Genomic DNA, 15,752 nt, shown 5'->3' with positions numbered 1-15,752 from the left:
TCTGTTTAACTAATAAGAATCATATAATAATAAAACTGTTCTATTCCAAATAAAGGGGCTTCTTTGTTTAATTTCACGTGACGCGTACAATTTCATTAAAATGTGTTTAGATTTATCTTTAAGGCAGCCATATACACTTTCAGTAGCTGTTGCCCTAACAAACCATCTCATCCGCTCATGAGTAGGGGTAAGCTGCTGCCAGACATCTCTGGTGGAAGCTTATCTCTCCAAGAGCAATAGGGTTAGACAGTAGAAATCCAACATGTCTAATCCTTCTTTCCCCCAACATCATCTGTCTAGGGTGAGTCAAAAGGACAGGGCCGATCCTACCATGGGCCCCACTGGTCCATTGGACCCAGGTGGCAGGGGGAGGCAATTTGCACATTTTTTTTTTTCTTTTAATTTTTTTTTTTTTCATCCAACGCCCGAAGACGGACCGCTGGTTTGCCCACAGCCTCTTGTCGGATCCTCCAGCCCCATGCTGTGCAGACGTAATTACATTATTCATCGGTGCCTGCACTGTGGAGGAGGAAGGACGCAACCCAGCTGTTTTGGAGATTGTTGTGTGGGACAGGAGGTAAGTGTTTTTTTGTTTTTTTTCTGCACCCTGGTACAAATGGGGGGGGGGCATATACTAGGGACATACCTATTGAGTAAAGTGCGGGGACTACCTACCTAGTTAACTGGCTCCCTACCTGGCTATCTGCCAGCCAACCTTCCTGGCTACCTACCTACTGGGCTAAATAACTGGCTACATTGCTTCACAGGTGGGCTACCTACCTAGCTAGCTAACTGGCTACCGACTTAGCTACCTACCTAGCTAGCTAGCAATCTTCCTATCTGGCTACCTAGCTACTAACCTACCTGGGTACCTAGCTACTAACCTACTTGGCTCTCCTACCTACCAGGCAAGCTGCCTAGAAAGATAACAACCTACCTATCTGACTACTTATCTGTCATCATTTACCTACAGGAGGGGGAAATATGTAAGAATGTATTAACCTATTGGGCAGAACCACCTACCTGAGAAATAATATGTTGCCCATATTTGCGATTCCTCAGTGCCCATTTCTGGCGGTAGTTATCACTATGATTACTCTGAAATGACACAGCCATATACCATTGTGATAATGGTGCCTGTCAGTTGTGTGGTCTGCCTTCTGGCAGGCTTTACAAGTTGATTGTCGATATTACTGATCAGTGCTTTGCTATTGCATAGCATGGAGTAGTAATAGCAATCAAAAGTTTGCTATAAATAATGCCTTATGGGGACTTACATTTTTTTAAATAAATAGAGGGAAAAAAAGGTTTAAAAATGTGAATAAGCCCCTCCCAGTAAAAATTTGAATCACGTTCCCCCCCTTTTCCAATAGGACAAAAAATAAATAAATAAAAAAATATAAACATATTTGGTATCGCCACATGTGAAAATATACAAACTATTACATTATATTAATGATACATACGGGGAATGGCATTTATATAAAAAATGACAATTTTTATTCACCTCACATTCCAAAAAAAATGAAATAAAAAGTAATCAAAAAGTCGGATATACACAAAAGTAGTACCTATAGAAACTACAGATCACAGCACAAAATATACAGCCGCATATATGGAAAAATAAGAAGGTTATAGGAATCAGAATAGGGCAATTGTAAGCATATTTATTTAGTTAAAAAACAAACTTATTTTACTTTAACTAACTTCACAACTGTAACTTTTTTTTTTTTTTTAAAGCAGTACTAATCATGTAAATATAGGTATCATTTTAATTGTATCGCCACACACAAAAATTGGATAAAAAAAAAAAATTCCTTCTCAATCCCTCCCCCCACAAATAAGATTTCTTATGGTTGTGCCATACATTTTACAGTACAATTATGAGGGTCATTAGAAATTATGAGGGTCATTAGAAATTGTCCCCTCATATGGCTTGATGGATGTAAAAATAAAAAGTTATGTCTCTTAAAAGCCGAGGAAGACAAAACAGAAACACAAATATTTGTCCTCAAGGCCAAAATGGGCTGCATCCTCAAGGGGTTAATCACCGATGTTCGTATATCAGGAAAATGTACGTAAGAAACTAGAATCCGGTAACTGTATGCGTCTCTGGAGTAAGCTGTAACCATGCATCAATTATTGTGATGTCTGCAGAGCGTCCGCTGTGTCCAGGAGGATTCTTCTTAGTTAATGACAGTAACTCTACACAGCCGCTGTAAGCGATGCGCTCCACCGGGATGAGGTTTCGCTACCACAATCCTCCAGGTGTAATTGTTCAGCTCCTGGGCTCCACAACCTGCAGACCAGATTTTATATAGTCTTCTATGACATGAGTTCAGTGACTGGCAGGTAAGATTTAGTCTTATGTACATTTGTAGTGTGTGATGTTTGCTTTGAAATATTGGAAAACTGCAGAATTCCCCATAATAACACTCATTCCATTGCCAGCTCTTCCTGCTGATGGATGTGGCGAGAAAGCCATAGGGAATTTCCATTCTGTATTTTCATATCACTCTGTTACTGTTTGTGCAATTCCCTTCTGTTTTGTGGACTTAATATACAGTGGGGATCAAAAGTTTGGGCACCCCAGGTAAAAATTTGTATTAATGTGCATAATTAAGCCAAGGAAAGATGAAAAATTCTCCAAAAGACATCAAATTACAGATTAGACATTCTTATAATATGTCAACAAAAGTTAGATTTTATTTCCATCATTTACACTTCAAAATAACAGAAAATGAAAAAAATGGCGTCTGCAAAAGTTTGGGCACCCTGCAGAGTTAATATCTTGTACTGCCCCCTTTGGCAAGTATTACAGCTTGTAAATGCTTTTTGTAGCCAGCCAATAGTCTTTCAATTCTTGTTTGAGGTATCTTTGCCCATTCTTCCTTACAAAAGTCTTCCAGTTCTTTGAGATTTCTGGGCTGTCTGTCACGCACTGCTCTTTTAAGGTCTATCCATAGATTTTCAATCATGTTGAGGTCAGGAGATTGTGAAGGCCATGGCAAAACCTTCAGTTTACACCTCTTGATGTAATCCCCCGTGGATTTCGAGGTGTGTTTAGGATCATTATCCATTTGTAGAAGCCATCCTCTCTTTAACTTCAGCTTTTTCACAGATGGCATCAAGTAAGCATCCAAAATTTGCTGAAATTTTATTGAATCGATTTTTCCTTCTACTCGTGAGATGTTCCCTGTGCCACTGGCTGCAATACAACCCCAAAGCATGATTGATCCATCCCCATGCTTAACAGTTGGACAGAGGTTCTTTTCATTAAATTCTGTTCCCCTTCTTCTCCAAACGTACCTTTGCTCATTCCGGCCAAAAAGTTTAATTTTAACCTCATCGGTCTACAGAACTTGTTTCCAAAATGCATCAGGCTTGTCTATATGTTCATTTGCAAAGTTCAAACGCAGATTTTTGTGGTGAGGACGTAGAAGAGGTTTTCTTCTGATGATTCTTCCATGAAGACCATATTTGTACAAGTATCTCTTTATAGTGGAATAGTGTAACACAATTCCAGTGTCTGCCAGATCTTTCTGGAGGGATTGTGCAGTCAAACGTGGGTTTTGAATTGTTTTTCTCACAATCCTGCGAGCTGTTCTGTCTGATATTTTTCTTGGTCTTCCAGATCTTGCTTTAACTTCCACTGTTCCTGATGACTGCCATTTCTTAATTACATTCCGAACAGAGGATATTGACATCTGAAAATGTTTTGCTATTTTCTTATAGCCTTCTCCAGTTTTGTGAGCGTCAACTATTTTCTGTTTCAGATTTCTAGACAACTGCTTAGAAGAACCCATGGTGCTGATTGTTAGGGCAAGGTCAGATGAGTCTGGGCATTTACAACCTTTGAGATTGACATCACCTGGTCTTCCCAGATGATGATTGAGAACAATCCATGACACTGGCAGGTCTCTGCTTTGCAAAAGGGGCAGTGCATGCTATAAATTCTGCAGGGTGCCCAAACTTTTGCAGACGCCATTTTTTTGTTTTCTGTTATTTTGAAAGTGTAAATGATGGAAATAAAATCTAACTTTTGTTGACATAGTATAAGAATGTCTAATCTGTAATTTGATGCCTTTTGGAGATCTTTCCATCTTTCCTTGGCTTCTTTATGCACATTAATACAAATTTTTAGGACAGAATTCTGGGACAGAATATACATTTCTCTCATAATTTATAGCTATGATGTATTTTCTTAGATTTAATTCATCCCTTTAGTAGTTAATGGAATCCTGGTAGAATTTACTTCCATACAGCACTTACTAGTTTGCAATTTTACATTACCCATGGTTCAGAATTTTAATCATACAAATACTTTAAATTTATAATCTAAGAAGAAAGGGATGAGGCATACCTCGATATGGAGAGACGCTAGTGTAGTGTCCGTGAGTACTTATATGCAACACAGATGGCAATCCTCTATGTGACCAATAACACAGGTGCCTGTGGGGTGCAACCAAACTCAGGTAAAGTATCCAATAGTAGAAACACCAAGAAGAGATATCGTGCACTCACCGCGGTGAGTGTACAAGATCACTTCTTTGTGTTTCTACTTTAAATTTATACCTATTATTTAATTTTCTCTTAACAAATAATCCCAATATCCATTAGTTGGCCACATTCCAGAGAGTTTTTAAAATCTGATCTGTACATTTATATATATTACAATTGCATCAATGGGACCTGATAGTCACCAAATTATCAAACATTTTGGATTCAAAGTTTTTCTTTTCTTTTTTTATTTAGACAAATTTGCTAGTTTTCTATGTCTACTTCCATTCTTGCATAGTTCTAATTTTATGCTATTCTATATAGTTTCAGAGAATAAGCTGAAAACTAGAGACGAGTAAAGTTTGCAGAAGCAGTCAATCTATTTTGTCAAGAAAAACTAAAAGAAATTCTCCGCTTTGGAACACTTTCAAAGCCGAACTACTTTTTCTAGACAAAACTAATTGACCACTGCTTAAAGGATTCACACATTCACACCACGATTTCTTCATACGGTCACCAGATCTGGTGGGGAAATTTCAAAACCGGCTGCTGCCATATCCCCGCCACCGTCGTATGTCGCGGTTTTAAGTCCGGCAATAAAACTGATATGGTGAAAAAATTAGCCAACTCGAGTCACGATCTGACTTCACTCAGCTTATTCAAATGAATGAGATGTGGCCGGGATACGGCAGTGGCCGGTTTTGGAATTTGCTGCCCGTGCTGGTCGACGCGCTCCCTCCATGTATCCCTATGAAAGAGCCTATGTATTTCCGGCTATCTCATACAGATGCATGAGGGGGAGTGTTGGCAACAGCTTCGTGCCACTCCATTCATGCAGAGAGCCAGGGCGCCGGACGGGAGATCTGCGTGATCTGAAACTAATCCCTGTCCTGCAGATAAGGGGATAAGTTTTGTTATACTGGACTACTCCTTTGAAGTGTACCAGTCATTTAACAAATACTTTTTATATAATGTAGAAAATAACATATGTATATTTGTAATATACATTGGTTATAAAATGTGTATATTTTTGTCCCTGCAGCTATTGCCAAGCAGGGCTCTGTACACTGAGGACAAGCAGGGCTCTGTACACTGAGGACAAGCAGGGCTCTGTGCAGTGAGGACAAGCGGGGTTCTGTGCAGTGAGGACAAGCAGGGCTCTGTGCAGTGAGGACAAGCAGGGCTCTGTGCAGTGAGGACAAGCAGGGCTCTGTGCAGTGAGGACAAGCAGGGCTCTGTGCAGTGAGGACAAGCAGGGCTCTGTGCAGTGAGGACAAGCAGGGCTCTGTGCAGTGAGGACAAGCAGGGCTCTGTGCAGTGAGGACAAGCAGGGCTCTGTGCAGTGAGGACAAACAGGGCTCTGTACACTGAGGACAAGCAGGGCTCTGTGCACTGAGGCTATGTGACATGCCCCCAGTTCACACAGCAGGATGATTGACAAGCCAGGAGTCTGCACAGAGCCCTACTTGTCCTGCCCTTACTTCCTGTATTTGGACTCCTCACAGAGACACACAGGCAATAGCTGCAGGGACAGCATTTTTTTTACCCAAAAATATACACATTTTTTAAGGGAAGTGAATGTTAATATTGATGAGGCAGGGGAGCTTGGCGAGTCGGCTCCCTGCCTCCATTGCGCAATAGGAACACAATTATAAAAGGCCTCTTTTTAAAGCCTTTCATAAGCTGTTGGTTTCTCTTCAAAAACAGAAGTTCACATTTCAATGAGCAAATAAGTAGAATTGCCATTAGCACTATGTTTGAATCATAGAAATTTGTGCATGTATATGTCAGCATCATATTTTGACAGATTTCTGATGTATACAGGCCTTGGAAGGCACAATTATAATGTGAACCCGGCCATACGGATCAAGTGAAATTTCAATTTCTTTCCAGTTGTTCTATTAGCGTATAAAGTCTTCTTATTTTTGTGTTGCCACTGTGGTATCAGCTGACTATGAGATGTATTACAGATCCCCCTCCGAAGGGAGCCTCCCTGATCCATCCAGGTACCCTCTGAATAGGTCCTACATGTCATATGAAGTAAGTCGTATTGTACAGAGGTGTCAAAAGGAAAGAGATGATGCTCTTCGAAGAGAGGAATCAGCCAGGGACAAACTGAAGCGTCTTGAGTTCTCTTCGCGCTCCCAGGTCCAGGAACTTAAAGCCAAGCTTAAAGAAGTGACCAGCGAAAACAAGAATCTACATCGAACGGTGAAAAAACTCAGAATAGACCTGGGCCTAGAAGGGAGTCCAAGATTGAAAGGGAAGATGACCAGGGACATCATCAAGGAGCTACATGAGCAGGAAGACCAGTGTTCAAATCTCAAAGAGGACAACCAGCTTCTCTCAGTGCAACTCAAAGAAATGGTTCCCGTCATTGTTAAGTCACAGAAGCAGACGGCTGATCTGCAGATTCAGCTTGAGGTTATGGAAAAAAAAATGCGGAATCTATCGAAAGAAAATATCCACCTGTCCCAGCTATTGCAGGAGAGCCGGAAAGATAAAGAGGCTTTGGAGAGGGCTTATATGAGCTACAAGAAGTCTATAGAAGATGCAAAGAATGTTACGAGCCGATCTATACAAACAGCCACATCCATTCCCGTCACTTTACCAACCACTCTTACCAAGAGAGTCTCTAGGGACTCCTTTAATTTGCAGACATCGGAAGCAAGTAACTCAACACCAACTTCTGCTATGAACACACAGAAGCCATACCACAGGACTTTACACAATCCGTCCTGACAGCCATAGATTCTGCTGGAGTCTTCATGTTGAATTGAGTTTAAAGGGGTACTCCGGTGGAAACCCTTTTTTTTTTTTTTTTTATCAACTGGTGCCAGAAAGTTTAAAGAGATTTGTAAATTACTTCTATTAAAAAATATTAATCCTTCCAGTACTTATTAGCTGCTGAATACTACAGAGGAAATTCTTTTCTTTTTGCAACACAGAGCTCTCTGCTGACATCATGACCACAGTGCTCTCTGCTGACATCTCTTTCCATTTTAAGAACTGTCCAGAGTAGAAGAAAATCCACATAGTAAACATATGCTGCTCTGGACAGTTCCTAAAATAGACAGAGATGTCAGCAGAGAGCTCTGTGTTCCAAAAAGAAAAGAATTTCCTATGTAGTATTCAGCAGCTAATAAGTACTGGAAGGATTAATATTTTTTTTAATAGAAGTAATTTACTGATCTGTTTAACTTTCTGGCACCAGTTGATTTAACAAAAAAAAAAAGTTTTCCACCGGAGTACCCCTTTAAGGCTAAGTTTCTACTTGTTTTTATTTATTTTTTTGGGAAAAAAACGCCAAATCTGCCGCATGGCGTTTTTTTGGCCAAAAAACGCTGCGGCCAGATGTTAGCTGTAAATCAATGAGAAATCACAAAATGGTGTTTTTCATTTTGGCGTTTTTTGTAATCCTTTTGGTGTTTTTTTCTCTCTTTTTTTTGTGTTTTTCAGCTCCTTGGCGGTTTTCCAAAGTTGCAGCATGTTGAGCCACTGGCGTTTTTCTTGTCAAAATCGTGGCAATTTTCTCCCATAGAAGTCTATGGGGTGAAAAAAAAAGCCATTAAAAACGCCATGGATGTTTTGCACTTGGTGTTTTTCTTTGGCATTTTTTCACCTGTAAAAAAAAGAGGCTGTTCCCAGGAAGAGGAACAGCAGCCATTTTCTCTGGAGTCAGCCAAAAAGTTCAAAAAATCCAACTTGGAACGGCTAGAAAAACTGCCAAGGTGCCAAAAAATGCAATTTCCACACAAATGGAAAAACACAGGAAATTGCAGTGACATATTTTTCTTGCGTTTTTTTTTTCAAACAAAAAAATGCCGGACAAAAAAACAAGTAGAAACTTAGCCTAAAGGAATATCTGCCAGTTTTGAGCTGATTAAATTTGTGTTTTTTAATGAATTGTATTAAACCTTGTACTTTACTCATATACAAGTATAACAAACTATCATCTAAAAACAAATTTAAAGAAAACCAGTCACCCTTTTTATGCTGTCCATATCATGCAAAAATCATCACGCATGGCTAGGAGCATGGAGCATCCTTGCGGCTCCTAGCCATGCGTGATGATTTTTGCACCTTTAAAATAAAGAATATCTAATTTTGCACAGTACCCTGGTGAATGCCTTCTTATCTTCTACTCCTTTGGACTCTGCTGGCTTCTTACACATCACTAGGATTTGAGCACCCAAGTTGGCACATGGTGCTTTACTCCATGATCCACAATGCTATTAAAGGAGTTATCCAGGAAAAAACTTATATTTTATATATCAACTGGCTCCAGAAAGTTAAACATATTTGTAAATTACTTTTATTAAAAAATCTTAATCCTTTCAGTACTTATGAGCTTCTAAAGTTAAGGTTGTTCATTTTTGTCTACGTGCTCTCTGATGACACCTGTCTCAGGAAATGCCCAGTTTAGAAGCAAATCTCCATAGCAAACCTCTTCTAAATTGGGCGGTTCCCGAGACAGGTGTCATCAGAGAGCACTTAGACAGAAAAGAACAACCTTAACTTCAGAAGCTCATAAGTACTGAAAGGATTAAGATTTTTTAATAGAAGTAATTTACAAATCTGTTTAACTTTCTGGAGCCAGTTGATATATAAAAAAAAAGTTTTCTTCCTGCATAACCCCTTTAACCCCTTAAGGACGCAGGACGTAAATGTACGTCCTGGTGAGGTGGTACTTAACGCACCAGGACGTACATTTACGTCCTAAGCATAACCGCGGGCATCGGAGCGATGCCCGTGTCATGCGCGGCTGATCCCGGCTGCTAATCGCAGCCAGGGACCCGCCGGCAATGGCCGACGCCCGCGATCTCGCGGGCGTCCGCCATTAACCCCTCAGGTGCCGGGATCAATACAGATCCCGGCATCTGCGGGAGTTCGCGATTAAAATGAACGATCGGATCGCCCGCAGCGCTGCTGCGGGGATCCGATCATTCATAACGCCGCACGGAGGTCCCCTCTCCTTCCTCCGTGCGGCTCCCGGCTTCTCCTGCTCTGGTCTGTGATCGAGCAGACCAGAGCAGGAGATGACCGATAATACTGATCTGTTCTATGTCCTATACATAGAACAGATCAGTATTAGCAATCATGGTATTGCTATGAATAGTCCCCTATGGGGACTATTCAAGTGTAAAAAAAAATGTAAAAAAATGTAAAAGTAAAAGTAAAAAAAAAGTGAAAAATCCCCTCCCCCAATAAAAAAGTAAAACGTCCGTTTTTTCCTATTTTACCCCCAAAAAGCGTAAAAAACATTTTTTATAGACATATTTGGTATCGCCGCGTGCGTAAATGTCCGAACTATTAAAATAAAATGTTAATGATCCCGTACGGTGAACGGCGTGAACGAAAAAAATTTTAAAAAGTCCAAAATTCCTACTTTTTTAATACATTTTATTAAAAAAAAAATTATAAAAAATGTATTAAAAGTTTTTTATATACAAATGTGGTATCAAAAAAAAGTACAGATCATGGCGCACAAAATGAGCCCCCATACCGCCGCTTATACTGAAAAATAAAAAAGTTATAGGTCATCAAAATAAAGGGATTATAAACGTACTAATTTGGTTAAAAAGTTTGTGATTTTTTTTAAGCGCAACAATAATATAAAAGTATATAATAATGGGTATCATTTTAATCGTATTGACCCTCAGAATAAAGAACACATGTCATTTTTACCAGAAATTGTACGGCGTGAAAACAAAACCTTCCAAAATTAGCAAAATTGCGTTTTTCGTTTTAATTTCCCCACAAAAATAGTGTTTTTTGGTTGCGCCATACATTTTATGATATAATGAGTGATGTCATTACAAAGGACAACTGGTCACGCAAAAAATAAGCCCTCATACTAGTCTGTGGATGAAAATATAAAAGAGTTATGATTTTTAGAAGGCGAGGAGGAAAAAATGAAAACGTAAAAATTAAATTGTCTGAGTCCTTAAGGCCAAAATGGGCTGAGTCCTTAAGGGGTTAAGCCCTGGAATCGTGAGTGAATAGCTTATGGGAGCACCGAAAAGACACGAGTACAGCTCTCAGGCATCATCGGCGCTCCCATAGAAATGAATGGAGCGCGTGCCGTCTACCGGTAGACAACACACACGCTTCTCGCTGAGAGCGCCAGGGTCCCGTCCTGATGATCGCGGGGGGTACCAGCGGTCGCCCCCCCACAATCAGCTACTTATCCCCTATCTTGTGGATAGGGGATAAGTTGTTTTTCGCAGAAGTACTCCTTTAAAAGAGTACCTGCCACCATCTATCTCCATTGCTTTATATTATGCTGCTGGTATGTTGCCCTCTTCATTACCTGCCCCCCGCAGTTTTTCTTTTTCATTTTTTGCTCAGTATTTCCTTCATTATCCTATTAAAAAGCTTGCTCACTGCAGCTGAGGTGCGTCATGCAGCGTGCACAGCATTCACTCCCGTCTGTCTGATTGACAGGCAGGGAGCTGAGCTGTGTTCATCGGTGTCCAGGCTGCACTATGAGAGTTTTATTTTGTTAATTTTTTTTATTTATATAGCGCCTACAGATTCCAGGACTCATGCATGAGTCTGAACTCTATGAGAGACTTACAGCTGGGACATGTAGGGAGACCCCTAGTGGTCAGTTTTTACAAGTCAAAATAAAGATAAATATAATTTTTTTTAATGACATGGTATTATAAAGTTGTTTCTCATACATTACGTATTTTTCGTCTTATACGGCGAATACACCCCCTATCGCGGCAGTCCCTGCGGCCATCAACGGCCGGGACCCGCGGCTAATACAGGACATCACCGATCGCGGTGATGCCCTGTATTAACCCTTCAGACACGGCGATCAAAGCTGACCGCCGCGTCTGAAGGGAAAGTGACACTAACCCGGCTGTTCAGTCGGGCTGTTCGGGACCACCGCGATTTCACCGCGGCGGTCCCGAACAGCCCGACTGAATAGCCGGGTTAGAGCTTACAGGACACCGGGAGGGACCTTACCTGCCTCCTCGGTGTCTTCTCCGTTCAGGGATCCCCTGTATCGCCGGCGCTCTCCTTCCTCGTCATCACATCGTCGCGTACGTGCGTCGGCGTGCGTAATGACGTGATGACGGCGACGGAGAGCGAGGATACCCGGCCGGCAGCAGAGACGTTCCGGAGCGATGGGGACACGGCGACAGCGATGGAGCGACATCCAGGGCAGTGTTGACGGGTCCGGAGCGGCGGGGACACGTGAGTATTACCTCCTATGCAGTGGTCTTCAATCTGCGGACCTCCAGATGTGGCATGTTGGGAGTTGTAGTTTTGCAACATCTGGAGGTCTGCAGGTTGAAGACCACTATTGGGTTCAAAATCTGAATTTTTTTAGATTTTGCACCTATAAATTGGGTGCGTCTTATACGCCGGTGCGTCCTATAGGGCGAAAAATACGGTAATTAACAACATTTAAAAAGTTTTTGTGATGAGAGGTACTCTTTAATATACATTGAAGTCTATGTGAGTTATGGAAATATTGGTGATTGGTGGTGCCAGCAGCTGGACACCCATTGAGCTGACTCTCATCACATATCCTGTGAACCAGGACCGGCCCTATAATGGGTTGTGCTGGGTCCACTGGACCTAAATTGCCGCCCCAAGAAGACTTTTGACCCCTTTGCAACCCATGATGGAGTCCGTCATGGTGCCACTCAGGGTGTATGGAGCGGGCTCCTGACTTGAGCCCGCTCCATACCCGGTGACCCTCAGCTTTTTTCAGTAGCTGGGGGCTGCCGCTAATAGCCGGCATGTAACGATCGCCGCAGCTGGCTATTAACCATTTAGATTGCCCCTACCCAGTGGGGTAGATCGCCCTATGGAACTGCCTTGATTGTGTATGAGGAATCTAATGATTCTTCCTAAAAGTCCCCTAAAAGACCATTAAAAGGTAAAAAATTTTAATAAAATAAATAAAAACTGTTTAATAAATGTCCTACTATTAAAATATAATATTACTAATCCCGTACAGTAAATGGCATAAAAGAAAAAAAATACAAAACCTCAGAATTGCGTTTTTTTTGATCATGTCTTCTTGAAATGCAATGGCATAGTACAGTGCATAGTTACGGTGTGATGAGGGCAGATTTTTTTACCCTAGGGACAGATGGCATTAACCCCTTGTATTTGTGACGCCAGGGCGTGGTTTAGCCTATAACCACCCGAAGGTATACTGCTGGATCCTGGGCTAGGCACGGGGGCAATAAAGACTCCAACGCCAAGTTACGGACAACGGTAGCTTTACTGAGGGTAGACAGATGGTAAAGTCTATACAGTTCAGCCAGGGCACAAGGAGGTGACCAGTGACGCAGAGACCTTAGGGGCTTGCTGGCACTTTTAGTAGGACTAGACGACTGAATGCAGACCATGCTGACTTGACAGATGACAGGGACTGACTTGACTCATAAAGCTGTGACTTGATGGTGGCTGCAGGACTGGACTTTGAGGTCTCCAACACTCTGGACACACATACTAGGCGACTGCACTGGACCTCAGCTTAGCAGAAGAGCAGAGCTCAAAGAGAGAGAAGCTCCACCCAGGGCTTATATGGGGGAGACTAGCAGGGAGCCCATTGGTCACCCCTAGGTCACCTGGTCACTGATACCTCCTGGGTAACAATCACATGACATATCACATGGTATAACTATTAAAGCAACATTATATTTTATAACACTTTATATGGTAAAACATATTTACAATAGGGAAACAAGTGTAGGGGGCCTTGGAGACACTGAAGGAGGCTGCCTGACAGGACAGCAGGAGCACGGGTTAACACCTCCCATACTGGGCCACCACAACAGACCATAGTGCGATCCATGGGAGATTATCCTATTCTACATACAAGGCTGCCTGGAGGGTAGCATCTGTTTCTTAAAATATTCAGTTAATAAATCTTCAGATGATTTGCCAAGAACGTTAGATGAGAATCTTGTCCCAGTGATTGTCCCACGATAGACAGTGAACAATGATGGGCTGATGGTGGGGCCACATCCTCCTAGACCTCAAGGAATTCCATACAGTCCAAGACGGGTAACTTCCATTAGGAATACATACCTGTAACGTATGGCATGTGAATTAGTGACGGCATAAAAGTGTAATGAATGGCTGACTACATGGTAACGCAGAAGAAGCTAAACTAACAGGAGTTCAAGTGGTTTTAGGCTTCAACCTGGAAACATAATACGTAGCTATTGACTAGATGTGAGCAAATCTACAGTAACTTCCATTGTCCTTCCTACAGTGCTACGAGACCTCAGAGTGTCTGCCTAACTTTTAGGGGCAATAGGGGCACTTTGAAATCGAAACTACTTTTTCAAGACTAAACAAATTGATTGCCGATTCATATGATTCAGATTTGGGCAAAGTTTCTGTAGACCAGTGGTCTCCAACCTGCGGACCTCCAGATGTTGCAAAACTACAATTCCCGGCATGCACTTTTATATAGGTAACAAGCTGAGATTAGGAGCACTCTCTTAAAGGAATGATTTCAAGATTCATTGACAAACTCCAGACAGGCCTGTACATTGGCTTTCTTGAGCAGGGGGACCTTACGGGCATTTCAGGAATTCAGTCATTCATGATGCAGTGTGTTACCAGTTGTTCAAATAAACCGATCATTAAAATTATTGACTGATCATTTCTTAGTCGGTGCAGAAAATCATCAGGGGATCATTTTTTTTTTCCTTCACTGACATTTCTGTCTTAAGACCTTTTGTCTACGTGATGTCTACAAATTGTTATAGTGAGAAAACCATTAGTGACATAGTACACAATGAGAACCACACAATATAAATGGGTATGGAGGGCAAAAACTAATAAAATATTAATCTCAACTCTCTGCTTACACATGACCACTGAAGCCAGGGATCGGCTACAGCGACTTGGGCTGAGTGTATGGGAAAGTCATCAGGGTACTTCCACTGGAGACTATAGTGCAGTGACTGCGATGAACTAAATCACTGTAGTCCATGGTGGAAGGGAAGGGTCCATTTAGTTGTTTTGCTTTTGAAGTTAAAGGGGTACTCCGGTGGAATTATTATATATATTTTTTTTTAAATCATCTGGTGCTAGAAAGTTAAACAGATTTGTAAATTACTTCTATTCCAAAATCTTAATTCTCTCAGTACTTATCAGCTGCTGTATGCTCCAGAGAAAGCTGTGTAGTTCTTTTTCTGCGTGACCACAGCGTTCTCTGCTGACACCTCTGTTCGTGTCAGGAACTGTCCAGAGCAGGAGAGGTTTGCTATGGGGATTTGCTCCTAATCTGGACAGTTCCTTGACATGGACAGAGGCATCAGCAGAGAACACTGTGGTCAGACAGAAAATAAATAAAAAAAAAGACTGGAAAGAACTACAAAACTTCCTGTGGAGCATACAGCATCTAATAAGTACTGGAAGGAGTTTGTCTGTGTCCCGGCTGCAGTCTGAGATTTAGGACTCCAGCATGAGTCTATAAAAAAGGACTGGTAGGGAGACCCCTAGTGGTCATTTTTTTCAAAGTGGAAAATTAAATAGAAAGAAGCGTATTTTTTAATAACATGCACTTGGAAAGTTATTCTGCATACATTAATCTATAATATATCAAAAGTTTTTTTGATGAAAGGTACCCTTTAAATAGAAGTCATTTAAAAATATGTTTAACTTTCTGGCACCAGTTGGTTTAAAAAAATGTTTTCTTCCACTGGAGTAATAGAACTTGGACCACACCCCTACTGTAAAAAGTAAACCTGGCCTAAAACAAAACCTTATTTTAAAGGGGTATTCCAGGAAATTTTATATATATATATATATATATATATATATATATATATATATATATATATCAACTGGCTCCAGAAAGTTAAACAGATTTGTAAATTACTTCTATTAAAAAATCTTAATCCTTTCAGTACTTATGAGCTTCTGAAGTTAAGGTTGTTCTTTTCTGTCTAAGTGCTCTCTGATGACACGTGTCTCGGGAACCGCCCAGTTTAGAAGCAAATTCCCATAGCAAACCTCTTCTAAACTGGGCGGTTCCCGAGACACGTGTCATCAGAGAGCACTTAGACAGAAAAGAACAACCTAAATTTCAGAAGCTCATAAGTACTGAAAGGATTAAGATTTTTTAATAGAAGTAATTTACAAATCTATTTAACTTTCTGGAGCCAGTTGATATATAAAAAAAAAGTTTTTTCCTGGATAACCCCTTTAACATTTGCCAGTGGGTTAAAGGGCTGATTGGGACCACCAGGCTGACATCACAT

Source organism: Hyla sarda, chromosome 7 (genome assembly GCF_029499605.1).
Source record: "Hyla sarda isolate aHylSar1 chromosome 7, aHylSar1.hap1, whole genome shotgun sequence".
NCBI classification, from domain to species: Eukaryota; Metazoa; Chordata; class Amphibia; order Anura; family Hylidae; genus Hyla; species Hyla sarda.
Note: the sequence above shows the minus strand (reverse complement) of the source record.